Source organism: Hypanus sabinus, chromosome 17, assembly GCF_030144855.1.
Source record: "Hypanus sabinus isolate sHypSab1 chromosome 17, sHypSab1.hap1, whole genome shotgun sequence".
NCBI lineage: Eukaryota > Metazoa > Chordata > Chondrichthyes > Myliobatiformes > Dasyatidae > Hypanus > Hypanus sabinus.
Window position 1 is genome coordinate 37,901,255 of NC_082722.1, and position 14,457 is coordinate 37,915,711.

A 14,457-nucleotide genomic window follows, 5' to 3' on the forward strand; every position below is an offset into this window, starting at 1 on the left:
TTTTAGCATCTACATTTACTTGGGAGTGGACATGAATCCATGGAAGTAAGGCAAAAGAGGTGTGGGGTCATGGGCCATATATGCATTATAGAAGAGGACACGCTTGCTCTCTTGAGAAAATTAGGGTAGGTAAGTCTCCAGAGCTTGAGAAGATGTCCCTTCAGACCTTGTGGAAGCTATTGTAGAAATTGTAGGGGCCCTGGCAATAGTATTTAAAAAATCCTTAAGTGCAGGTGAGGTGCCAGAGGACTGGAGGATGGCTAATGTTGTTCAAAAAATAAGGTGGGAAATTATAGGCCAGTGAGCCTGACATCAGTAGTCAGTAAATTATTGGTGGTATTCCAAGAAACAGGAAATATAAGTGTTTGGATTAACAGGAACTGATCAGGAAAGTCAACATGGTAGGTCATATCTCACCAATCTTACTGAGTTTTTCGAGGAGGTTATCAGGAACATTACTGAAGGAAAGGCTGTGGATATTGTGTACGTGGACATTAACAAGTCCTTTGACAAAGTTCCACATGGAAGGCTGATCCATAAGGTTCAGTGACTTGGCACTCAGGATGAAGTAGTGAATTGGATCAACATTAGCTTTGTGGAAGAAGCCAGAGAATGATAGTGGATGGTTGTCTTTCTAACTGGAGTCCTTTGGTGTGCCAGGGATCGGTGCTGGGTCTATTGTTATGTGTCATCCACATAAATTATTTTTATGATAATGTGGCAAACCAATTCAGCAAGTTCTAGATGACTCTAAGATTGGAAACATAGTGAAAGGCAAAGAATCAAAGCTTGCAGTGGGATCTGGACCTGCTGTAAAAATGGGCTGAAAATTGAGGATGGAATTTGATGCAGACAAATGTGAGGTTTTGCACTTAGAGAGAACAAACCAGGGTAGGACTTGCACAGTGAATGATAGGGCACTGAGGAATATGGTAGAACAAATGGCTCTGAGAACGCAGGTCCATAATTTTTTGAAAGCGGCATCACAGATAGACAGGATCATGAAGAGAGCTTTTAGCACATTGGTCATCATAAATCAGAATATTTCCAGGGATTGGGATGTTTTGTTGAAGTTGTACAAGATGTTGGTGAGGCCAAATTTGGAAGATTGTGTGCACTTTTGGACACCTTCCTGTCATGGGATGGCTGTGTAAATATGTTGTACTGTATCTGCTCTATGATACGCTGTGCTGCTTTGAAAAATAAGAATAAATAATAATAAAAATTTGAATTACCTAAAAAAGATAACAATAAGATTGAAACAGCACAGAGAAAATTTACAAAGACGTTGCTAGGATTTGAGGACCTGAGTTATAGGAAAGGTTGAATAGGTTAGAACTTTATTTCCTGCAACATAGGAGAATGAGGGGAGATTTGGTAGAAGTATGCAAAATTATGAGGGGTGTAGATTTATTACAAGCAGGCTTTTTTCACTGAGGATAGGTGAGACTAGATCTGGAAATCGTAGGTTAAAGGTGAAAGGTGAAGTATTTTGGGGTCACCTGAAGGGGAAATGACTTTATTCAGAGGGTGGTGCAAGTATAGAACAAGCTGCCAGTAGAAGTGGTGTGTGCAATTTTTTGATTGCAACTTCTAAGAGAAGTTTGTGTAAGTACATGGATGGGAGGAATGCGGAGCGTTGCGGTCCAGGCGCCGGTTGATAGAACTAGGCAGTGTAACAGTTTGGATAATCTGAGGGGCCTTTTCCAGTGCTGTAATGTTCTATGACTAAGTATGACAACCCACTGACTCCCAGTCAGAATAACGGCACTCCATCTGTCCTCCATGGCCATGCCAATTTTCAGTCCAATCTACCAAGCCTCTGTGAATCCCTGTGCCTTAATTTTCTAGGTCAGGCTACTATGAGGGACCTTGTCGAATACTTTACTAAAGTAAATATGTCAGCTATATATCAAGGGAAAAAGTCACTGAAGCTGCTGTTAAAGAAACAATTTTGGCAATAAGCCTTAATGTTCAAGCCATAGAAGCCTTCATTTTGAAGCACTAAGATACCAATTGTAAAAAAAATCCCTGAGGCAGCTCAACTTTCAAAATGATTTTACCATGATTGCACTGTAAGTACAAAGCATTGTAATTACCAGGTACTTACAGAGAAAAATCAAGGTGTTTAGCCTAACATGCCTACCCCACAGGCTACCTAATATTTCTGCCCTTCATAAGTTTTCTTAGCTTTTCTAGCCTTCATCATCTTTACCTTCAATTTCTATCTCACTAATATATCCAAGTTGCTTTGAAATATTGCCTTGCTATCCACCTCAACCACTCTTCATGGTAAAGAACTTTGCATTCTCGTTTTCTGGAAAAAGGAGTTTCTCTAGAATTCCCTGTTAGATTTTTCAATGCATTTTTCAATATGATCTTGGTTCTCATTTTTCCCTCAGGAGAATATATCTTCTCTCTCATAGTCTTTGAGACCTCTATTATGTTAATGATTAATATTAAAAAGCTCGTGCACAGTGGATAATGTGTATTTATGGGGAACACATGATAACTTCATGAGGAAGAAAGGAAATGAAAGGTCTGTTGTAAGTTCTGATTTTGCAATTTAGCAATTTTTATCAGTAAGAAAATATCCTCTTCATACTTGTGCATAAGTACAAAAGCCCGACATGTATATGAGTGAGTTGTGAACTTTTGACGTTGAGAGGCATTCATTCTTTTGTAGATAGATGAATTTGAAGCTAAGCTGATGTTCTTGCTATGAAAAGCATCACTTCTGTAGGAATTATCACAAAAGATATTTCAGATAACTCAGGGTTCTCAACAAGTTGAGAGTCATACAGATGCAGCACAGAAATGGGAATTTCGGCAATTTCGGAATTTCGGTTATGTGCAGTCCAACCATTAAGTACCCACCTACACTAATCCTATTTTCATTCTTCCTACATTTCTGTCAGATCCCACCAGATTCTTCCGTTTGCCCACACACTAGGAAAAATTTAGTGTGGCCTGTCAACCTACATGTCATTGAACTGTGGGAGGAAACCAGAGTACCCAGGGGAAGCCCACAGTGTCTCAGGGAGAATGTGCTGACTTTACACAGGCAGTAGCTAAATTCAGTACTAAACCCAGGTCTCTGAGGCTTTGAGTCAGCAGCTCTACTAGCTGCACTAGTGTGCCATTCAATGCTGTGTGAAGGAGCTCCCAGAATTGTTCGGAAGGGATCTTCAAGATTTGGACCCAGTGACACTATATTGCAAAGACAAGATGTCATGTAATAAGTTAGTGGTGTCCCCATGCCTTATTCTGACAGTAGAATGATTTTTGTGTAAGTCCTTAATACTGCTTTCTTCTGTGTCTATCAGCTCAGGTTTACAGTAGCATCAACAAATGAACTTTGCATTCTACTTATTTTTCTGTCAACCAGCAGCTCTTCTGATTGGCTGAAGTAGAATTCAATCCTTCTGTCCCATATTTCTATATCAATTTCAAATTTGCATATTTGCCAAGTGTTTCTTTACCTTATTTTTTTCTACATTTTGACTTTTAATTTTGAGTTTTAATTTTCTGCTTTATTATTCAACCATTTCTGTTTATGCAAGTGTACTTTACATTATGACGAAAAAGGTTTTTGATGTTTACATTGTGTCGATGGCTTACTAGTTTCTTTAAAAGTGTTACTATAGCTCCATTTTGACAGATATTTGCATTTTTCTCATGACCAGTTTCCTCCTTAAAGAGGAAGAGTTTTTTAAATTGCAACTTTGCTGAGGAAAATATTTTCAGCCATCAAGTCCAGTGATGCTCAGCAATGAAATATAAGAATGCTTATCACTTTAAAAAAAGTGACTTGACTAAATGGTTAGCAGAGCCAGAATAAAAAGGAAAATTTTTATTCCTGTAATCATATCTCTACAATACAGAATTATTGGGTAAGGTCTACTGCCCAAAAATACAGCCTACCGTCAATCCAAGTGCAAGTACATTGTTTTGGTGTGGCAGGTGTACCTTGCTGACCCATGAATGAGCAAGGAAGTATCAAACCAGTGGAAGAGTGACAGGCAGCCAACAGCATATTGAAGCCGTTTGCCTCCCGAAGTGTCACCTGAAAGCTATCTTGCCAATGAAGAACAGCCCAAAGCTTTGCTGCCCGACTGAACTATGAAGACCCTTAAATAATTCCAGACGTGCCTGACCTGTAGAAGCATTTTATAAAATTCTTAAGACTTAAGGAAATCAAATATTATTAAAATATTTAAACTAAGATCAGCTAAACATTAAAAAATTATAATAAATAAATAAATAATCAACACTACACAAACTGAAGCGAAAGGAAGTTCCTTTCTTTTCCGCAATCCCCACTGAAGTTGTAAATCCTGTGTCTGATCTTGGTGCAGAAAGCATTGTGGAACCTCAGCAAAACTGAGCTCCACAGTGGTCCAATGGTCGAGCACTTACAGAAAGTATGAGCTATTCCCATTTATAATTTAAAGTTCAGAACTTCCACGTTCGAGCAAGCACATGTACCTGCTGCCATTTAAACATGCAAGTTCTATTAATTCCAGAAAATGGAAAATCTGGGACAGCTAAACCTGATAATTATTTTAAATGATTGATTTTGGCATGCAAGAATTGTAAACAGAAGCAAGATAGAGAGAAATCACAGGGAGTCAATGTGTCTTCCATGTGTTATAGTGGCTAGGCACTATAAAAAATATCTTTAAAATGTATTCTTGTATCTACTCGGGAAGGAGCATCTGTCCTAGGAGTATTCCTGGTTGCACTTGCGTCTTTATGCGGACTTTACGATCATGGCGAACAAAGAAAGTCCGCAGTCTATTTTTCTCAACATAAAATCAATGTTGGTTTACTCCCACTGAATCCCTGTTTTGTGTGGGAAGAGTGAATAAAATTATCTTTAAGCAGGGTGGGGTGATCAGATATAGGATTACATCTTTTTTCCAGCATCAGCATGTTTTCACAGCTCTTGCGCAGAATTATATTCGGTACAACAGAAAGTGTGTTTAGAACCAACAGCTGATTGGATTACAGTGGTTGCTGTGGCAATGTGACTCTGCAGAAAGCATTACAAAGTTTCTTTGGAGACTTCCCAAAGTAAAGACTGCGTAAAAAAAAACAACTTTTTATCATAAGATTACACATTTGAAGTTCCTCTGTCGCATGTTTATTGCAAAGGTCGGGGTGCTTTGTTTATATTATACTCTGCTAGTTTCACGACAGTAACATTGACAGTGATCCTGAACTAATAAATGTATAGTCTCTCAACAGATTGTCACATGGCTCTTAAAGTTCATCTTCGCTCAGACTCTGTTCCCTATTGACTCTAATGTATACATGCATACATTTGAGCAGATAAGGAGTGAAGACTTGTGACACCACTTGAATTCAATCAGTCTGTGAGCACTAGCTGACCAGCCTGTTCAACTCTGATCAATGAGGGTCATTTGAATATATCATTTTGGAAAAAGATACCAGAAAGAGTGGGGACATAAATCACCCACCCTCATTACAAAGAAATTAATGGGAACACATCAGCCAAGTGTTTCACCCTTTCCTGATTTAACTTCCCATTTTCTCCAGGAAATAATTTTGCAAAATAGGAGAACAAATCTTAAATGGATTATCTTATCTATTGGGGAAGGAACATCTGTCCTCGGAGAATTCCAAGTTGCACTTGTCTTTCTGCTGACTTTACAAATATGGAAAGGAAAGATCGTCTGCAGACTATTTTCCTCAACATAAAATTTCCACAAATGCCTCAACCCCACCTCTTTCAACAACATGCATGGAGCTTTGACCTCTGTGTTCCTAAGAATGAGATTGTCACCTACTGCCCTTGCTACTAGACACCTTTGACAACAAAAACCCCATATTTGTCTCCCAATCTGCATTGTTGCCCAGTATGTTCTTGTCCAAATGACCAAGTTCCTTTTACCCAACCCCTTGCTGTGAATATGAGCCTGTTCTTATTAGAGCTGTCCAACACTTCTTCAAATCTGCCTAATCAAATTTAAGGCTATGCTGCTGCAGCTTTCCTGTGAAGCAAAGCAGTCGACAAGTTGCCACCAGACTCCAGATTCTGTCCCCACATTGCACTGGTGGTATGTTGTGCTGTCAATAGCCTTTCTCATTAGAGACTTGGGCAACTTAGGGAGACTTAAATAAATAATCTTTAAAATATAAAATTTACTTGACTGGTTTATATTAATTTAAAAAATGAAAGCTAACTAAAATTAAAAATCACTTCCCTTCACTACCTTTTTCCTTCCAGAGCAATGACTCCATTTAAACAGGTTATGACATGTTGCATGAGCCAGCCATGACTAACATGTGGCTGAGGGGTCAGATGTGAAGTGAACCTTTTATCTCAGTTTTGGTTATTTCTGCTCAGTATGGTGCTGAGTCCAGTGACATAGCAAGAGGTCTGATGCAAGAGTCCATGCAAGTGTTTTCTCCGATTTCCTCCCACAGTCCAAAGATGTACTGGTTAGTAGGCTAATTGGTCATCCAATATTGTCCCGTGATTTGGCAAGGGTTAAACCAGGAGTTGCTCATTAGGGCTTGAAGAACTGGAAGTGCCTATTCCACAGTGCAACTCAAAAAAAAAACTAAATAGTTACAAGTCATATGTTACAGTTGCATCAATGCGTATAGAGCACTCGATCAGCAGTTCTCTTCCGGACCGTTGGCGAAAGGTGCTGTTGCGATATGTCTCCGGCAACAATGAATATAGAATTGAGTCAAGTTTTATAAACAATAAACAATTTATTAAAGTCTGCTCAACAAAAATGAAAGTAAACAAATGACTAACTTAACCAGAAGTTAGCTGCTATACGGCAACTCTGGAACAGTTCTTAAAGTGGTAAATGTGAACACAATCTTAAAGTGGTAAATGTGAAAGTCCAAGTGATTTATACAGTCAATTAGGAGAGACTTTCCTGAAGTAACAAATTCCTCAATGACGTGATGTTACTGCTGATCCTAGATGAAATATGGTTCATCTGAAGGATTCATGACAAAGGAAATAAAAACGGCTTCAAGGAGCTGACCTTTTTCTTGGCATATAACACTGCACAACCCTTTCTGCTCTTACAGCCAAGGGTTATCTCAGAAGCAAGTCACTACTTTCTAAATGAAGACCCGCCAGTCAATACCAACTTTACTCAATACTTTGGGTTCCCATACTTTGGTAAAGTCTTCACTCTCCAAAACTTAGACTTTAAAATTAAATCAAAGATACATCAAACAAACTGGCAGCGAATGGCAAAGCTGAATGCACAATGATTCTGTACCTTACAGTAGAAAGTAAAACTCCACTTTAAAACAAAACTGAATCATGAGACAAATACGCAGCATAATGGAGTAACTGATGAATTGAATGACGACTCAACTCAAAATTCCTGCGTCACAGCAGGCTTTCCCATTTTATGCCTGTTGAGAACGTCATCACGTGATCTCACACTGGTGGAAAATTATGTCACGCCACCATCACAAGATCATTACATCATGCTCACCGGATACTCAATTACATCATGGTCATCAGATAGTCACAAGATACCCACGGGGTATGTAACAGTACATTTTGGCTCAGTGGGCTTCACGAATTCTGTGCCAAGTCTTATGTGGGCTGGTGTCAAACTTGGTTTGATAGAACACCTGCAAAGCATTTCATGATATTTGTCTCCATTAAAGGTGCTATACAAATAAAAGTTGATATTCTTCTTGGTGGAGTGCCTGGAGGAACTGGTGTTTCCTGCTGTCTGGGTAAAGGCTCTGAAGCATTCGGGATCTCAAGACCAGACTATGTAACAGTTTCTTCCCCCAAGCTATCAGACTCCTCAATACCCAAAGCCTGGCCTGACACCTCGTCCTACTGTCCTGTTTATTAATTATTGTAATGCCTGCACTGTTTTTGTGCACTTTATGCATTCCAGTGTAGGTCTGTAGTCTAGTGTAGCTTTCTCTGTGTTTTTTTTAATTTCATAGTTCGGTCTAGTTTTTTGTACTGTGCCATGTAACACCATGGTCCTGAAAAACGTTGTCTCATTTTTACTATGCACTGTACCAGCAGTTCTGGTCGAAATGACAATAAAAGTTGAATTGACTTGACTTTTCTGGCAAGTGTCATTCAAAGTAATAAACAATTTAATCTGGTTAACACTAGGCCAGTTGACATTATACTCAACATTCAGAATTAAAAACATTTTTTGGATCTCAGCAGAGGAGTATTGGGCTCATCATGCAAGATGTTCTCAGAAAAGCTAACCACCTTCCTTCGTCTTGACTTTTGCGAATAACCTTCAAAAACAGATTATGCAAATAATTAATTACTTACACTTTTAAATACTGCTATGGATTTTGCCTCCATCCCTATTGCTAGTAAATATTTTCATGTTCTTTTAATGCTCTGCAGAAACAGTCTGCCAGCATTTCTGTACACCCTTTTTGACTTCAGCAATAAATTACGTTGAGCCATTGACCCTAAAACAACAATGTAATTGATCCTAACATTCTTCCTTGCATTCTATTGCAAGCACTGCATAAAAATGAATCCCTCTGCAAAACTTTTCTTTAATATGTAGCATTGAAACAAAAAAAGAGCAGATTTCCTTCATGTTTCAGGCCTCTATCAGTGGTATTATTTCACTTAAGCTTTCTCCCTTCCTCCTAGTCTTGGCACTTCCCTTAAATAGATGCCCAGAATCATACAGCAAATATTGATCATGTTGGAAATGTGAAATAAGAAAAGAACATTCTGGAAATAGTTTGCAAATCCCGCTGCATCTGTGGGGAGAGGAATAACGTTGATGTCAATGTTTTGTCAAAAATGAAAAAGAGAGATGCACAATGTTCAAAGGTGCAGAGAAAGTGAAGGAGAAAAAGGAGATCAAAGGAGAAGATTGGTGATAGGATGGGATGGTGGAGAGATTAAGGAACCACAGGAATGATGGTGTGGGAATGGACAAGAAAAATACCAGTCCACTGATCTAAATTGAAATAACCTTTATCCAAAAATGAACTCGAGACTGAGTATGGAATATTGTGTCTAATTAAAAGAGGAAGGAATTGCGGCAAAAGTAAACGTGTGACATATATGACGTATGTGCAAATGACCAGTGAAGGTGGAAGGCACTGAATAAACAAAATACATTTGTTCCAGCAATTACATGGTGATTCATTATATTCCTGGTATTGCATGTAGTTAGAGGGAGAAACTATACTAATGACAAACTGGCAACAGATGTCAAGTGAAGAAAACAAACTTTGTGTCAAACAGGAGACTTGCAGCATCGGTGACCACCACAGTCTGAGGCATGAATGCCATTGCTCAACACAGTAATGGCTAACCATGAGTGAGGGTGAGCAGGAGAGAGTACAACAGTCAATTACTGTGTGGGAAGGAGGAGCAGGAGGCTGAGTGGCTCCTGAATGAGTACTTTGGAAAACGACTGACACTACTCTTGTAGAGATGTGTAAGACAGCAGAGACACAGTCCAACCAGTGTTAGCTATTAAATCAAATAAGCACTGAAATGGGAGGAAGCATTTTGTGTTCCTGAAAAGCCTGAAATAGTTACTTTGACAGCCAAAAAAGATAAGATTTCCTGTCTGAGGCTTTCAGTTCAATGCACATCTAATGCTTTGGTTGGTATTATTTTACTTTTATGCTGTATGTATTTCAATTTGTGCTCTTCCGTGTGAACTGCTTGTTTTCACCTTTTGCTGATTGTTCCTTTATTGGTGAAGATAAGGGATGAGGAGTCATGTCTGCCATGAAATTAAGATGGTTGAATTGAAGGGGAGGTTTATCTGCTGAGGAACACTAAAGTTGGGCTTGGGGTTTTTGTGTGGTTCGAGGGATACGAAGAGAGAAGAGGTTGTAGAATTCAACCCGGAGTGGGACCGTGGGTTCAACAAAGCCCGGGGTGAGATCGATTGAGGATCAGTGACCTGCAGAAACCATGAGCTCCAACTTATGCACATTAGACCGTTTTGTTAAAATGGGCCCTTTTCTTTACTAGCCCTTTAGTCAAGTTAAGAATTATAAAGCTACATCTTTTAATTGTATGTGATGTACTGTCCGTTATTTTGTGGCAATCATTTGTAAATGGGTAACAAATTACTCAGCAGGGGTTTGGGGTGGGGTTGTGCCTCAACCTCACGAGTTTGGCAGAGACAGAAATTGTCTTCCCTAGATTGATGCAGCTTGAGGAAACCAAAGTGTTTCACATAGAATATCTAGAAATATTTCATAGGATAATTAGATCATGGAAAATTAATGGTGCTGATTACTTGTGATGCATTTCACAAAGTGATACTCCATAAAAGGTTATTTAATTCTTTGCAATGTGCACAGAAGCATACAGTAATTCACAAATTTTCTAATGAAATTAAAAGGCAAAGGTGTTTAGTGAAGCGGTGTAAAAGTTAACTGACTATTTCAATCTTAGACAATCACAAACCATGCAGAAATACAAATCTGGAATTAGGGATTAGAATTCAAGTGAGAGATCTGAGTACAATGTTCTCTTGAAGGTCCAGTCTACTATAATGTTAACGTACAAATAAGGTGGAGGCTGAGTTTAGAGTTATGGAATTGTTAAGCTAGAAATGGGGCTCCCACACACAAAAAAAGATTAATTCAGTCTGTGATAGTGGACAAATGCATTATCCTGCTGTGGCAACTCTTTGGAAAGCAGAAAAGGCTTCTCGTGAATTTCAGTTCACCTCCACTTCCCGTCCACTTGGTGTGCCAGTACTGTATTTCACTTGCCAAGAAAGTGCACTCACAACTTTTTCAATGCAAGCTACATTGTCTGCTTCTTCCAGATTCTGCAGGTGTTCATCTCTCAAGGATTCCACAACCAGAATATCATCCAAACACACAGAGACCGAGGAATGCTCTGCAGCAACCTCTCTGGTTCACTGACTGTGACCAGGTGCAGTTAAATTTCTGACAGATAGTCAGTTATAAGCGAAACAGTCCTTCCGTGTTGACAGTCAAACACTCTTTTCACAGATTCTCCCACACAACCTATTGATAACCATGAGTTGTATCCAACTTAGTGAACTGCTGCCCTTCAGACAAAGCAGTAAATCTGTATTCTGTTCCAGGGTTGAACTTGGATTAACAATCAACATTTAATCTCCACAAATCATGACGGATCCACCATGCCTTAATGCTCAGTCACTGAGTGCCGTCCACTTAGATTTTACTCACTTCAATATTTTCTTCAGAGGCCTATCACGTTTTCTCCAATGTTGGTTCATCGCATAAGGCACTCAGCTTGGCATGAAGGACTAAGATGACATGTCAGGGTTGTTGTAGTGTGAACAGTCACCAGAGAGATGTGTCTGATCGATATGAAGTAATCTTTTATTTGACAAAAATGAGACACTCTGAGGGAAGGTGCCTGTTTGACCCAATATTATGTGACTTTTTAATATGGTAAAGATCTATATTTACAGTGTGTCTACAAAGCTTCCTTTGAATTGCATGTAACTGTCACACCTCCTTCGCATCCACGCTGCAGACATCCAAAATGCAGTCCTGATAAAGACTCCCGGCCCGAATTGTTGACTGTACTCTTTTCCATAGATGCTGCCTAGCCTGCTGAGATCCTACAGCATTTTGTGCATGTTGCTTGGATTTCCAGCATCTGTAGATTTTTCTCTTGTTTTAAATCAGCATTGTCTGGTTTTTCAATTAACTGCTGTTTACAGCTCTAGAAACTGATTGTTCAGAGCTGCATTTTAAATGTAATCTACAGTCCACTTTCAGGATTAAAGACTGGTTATTGAAGTTAATACTTTGCCGTACACCTTGTGTCCATAATATGCCCCAACAGTCCCTGCTCTTGACTCTCCTGAACAAAAATAAATTTGTACCAGGAAAGACCAAGCTTGAGGTCCTACTCAAACAGGGCATCTGAAATGCCCTGCTACAGAACCTCTCCCAATTTTCAATGGGCATCTCCATCTACAATATAATCTCAAGTGGCTACCTACAGGACACTAAGCAGAAAGATTGTTGCAGAAATTTGACCAACAGTGTGTAAAATGCGGCTTTGTCAGACATATGCTGTTGACCCCTTCCCTGCTGGCCGATTGCAGTTTAATCACATTCTTTATCTTCACCCTTTCAGTCTCTGATAGCTAAAATTGTGCAGTGGCTGCCAATGGTTACTCTCTCTCCAGGGGCACCGGCAACGTAAATGTATCAGGCTGACAGGCCCTCTTATCAATGTACAGGAGGGTTTGGGATGGTCTCTATTTCGATGACTGCAAGGACCTGACTCCAGTGACACCCCCTTTCGGACTGTCCAGTCGATTACTGGCCCAGTCACAGAAAGGGCCCAGCTCGTTTGAATTCCCTCCCATATCAGGCTGGGGCGACTGCCTTCAGATGCCATGTGCAGTTTCTCTTTCTCAGTCTGCCACGCCATTGAACTTGTCTGCTGTAACTCAGATCCCTTCCACCTGTTCTACACTGTAAAAATGATCATCTGCCTTCAGCGGCCAGCCATCGCTGTTGTGCTTTAACATGCTACTCACGGCTTGCCATCGTGTTCTCTCGGTGTCCCCTGCCTTCCTGTTTGCTGTGGGTCTGCTTCTATCAGGGTGAGGTCAGATCTGATGTAGCTGGTTGGTGTTGATCACTTGGGCATCCTGCAATGACACTGTTACTGGGCAACAAGGAGGCGAGTCATATCCTTTAACCCGAGTCCAATGGTGACCTCGCAGAGACTGCACACAGCAACAAGTGTCATTTATCATATCCATCTGGGAGTTAACCCTGCCTTTTCAGGCAGCACCTGCACCATGACTTGGGAGGACTACCTCCTCTCCCTACAGTCCACTCTGATCAGCAATCAGCTGCTGCTGTTTTGCTCGTCCTTCAACACTTTTCAAATCAGTTACAAAGGTCCTTCACATCTCCGTGTAAACTTAGTAAATGGACAGTTGTAGTTTATTCTTGTCCTTCCGCTGCCCTCCTCACACTGATATCTGCCCACTCCTTCCCTTTCTGCTCCTTACTAACCCCTTTCTGGTGAGCCTTTACTTTAATCACTGTTACCTCAGGGAGCTGCGTTACTTCTAACAGCTCCTGACTGTGTTCAGCCCCTCCCCTTAGGACCTCCTGACATGACTCCCACACATCACCCTGTTGCCCCTCCCTGCTTGGGGCTGCTGTTTCTCTGTGGGCCATGATAGTGCTCTATGGGTCACACATGTTCAGTGTCCCTGTCTTGTCCGTGTTATTTCTCCTTTTCCCGAGTCTATGATTGCACCTTCCTAACTCAGTGTGTCTATCCCCAGGATAGTATCTTCATTGTTTGGGCACACGCAAAAATCTGCAGGAAGCTGCGCTCGCTCAATCTCAGGTCCCTGGGGCTGACTTCTCTCTTCCCATTTCACCTCCTGTACTGGTGATGTAAAGTGCCTCACCAGTCATAGGCAATGGTAGATGAATAAACAATACTGACAAACCTGTGCCCACCAACACTTCACATTGCTGGCTGTCTAATAAACCTCTTATGTACATCTGTGGATACCCCCACTGACAATAAAGGCTGCTGTCAGCTGTTTGTCTGGTCTCACCAGCTCTGTAATCTGCTCAGCAACCAAACTGGAACGACAGAGCTGCAGTGGGTTCGGCCTGTTTTGGTGAGTGATGTCCTCACTTTCCCCTCTTTTCAGGACAGTGCTTCCAACCATGGCCCAAGAAGCCACAGCTGTAACAAATCATTTCTTTTACCCTCTCGTGTCTATTCCAGCAGTTCCTTGCCATGTGCCCCAGCTGCTGGCACACAAAGCAAGTTCTCTGGTGTCACAGCAGCTACGTTCACTGCAGCCACTTTATGATGTCACTGCCCCTTCCTCAGGTCTACCTCACTGGCCCATGACATTTTCATGATTAGGTCAATCCCACCGTTATCCCCAAATTTACAGATGGTCGTAATCAAAATGGAAGGCTGGCTCGGGTCACCAGGGTTCTCGACCTGATGTTGTTTGACCTGACAGATATATCGGGGGATAACTTCTCCCTCAAATACATCCACACTAATTCCCACTCTACCCAAAATATAAATGATGGTAAAAAAATAAAGGCTCACACATAACAAACACCACAGTATATACTCTGCAGTCTGCCACTTGAATGCATCTGAACTCATGATTCCTGCTGTATTCCTTTGCATTTGAAACTGTTACACTAAGGATACAGACATTGTTAAAATACACCCACACTCGCAAACGCGTCTGCCAAATTACAGTTCCCAGAATGAGGATGCACGCCCCCACTCTGATGTCTGAAACCGTCGGTAACCTCCCTTCACAACTGGTGGCCCTGCCTCACTAAATGAACTCACAAATGTTTACTCTCTTACGTAAACACACATGCACGCACACTCAGCACACTACTTTTATGTCTATCGGTTCAGCTCTCCACTGTGTTCGTGGTACCTCACAATCC

The 14,457-nt window shown here is 40.7% G+C and overlaps 2 long non-coding RNA genes across 2 annotated transcripts in view; one reads left to right on the plus strand and one right to left on the minus strand.

Annotated features, from left to right (window-relative positions):
* Nucleotides 1–12,549, minus strand: part of LOC132406833 (uncharacterized) — a 46,716-nt gene extending 34,167 nt beyond the window's left edge. Inside the window, exon 1 of the long non-coding RNA XR_009516267.1 lies at nt 12,537–12,549. This is a non-coding gene — a long non-coding RNA (uncharacterized LOC132406833). The remainder of the gene's footprint in view (nt 1–12,536) is intronic.
* LOC132406832 (uncharacterized) overlaps nt 1–14,457 on the plus strand; it is a 97,677-nt gene that overhangs the window by 33,349 nt on the left and 49,871 nt on the right. The gene's annotated exons all lie outside the window — the stretch shown is intronic.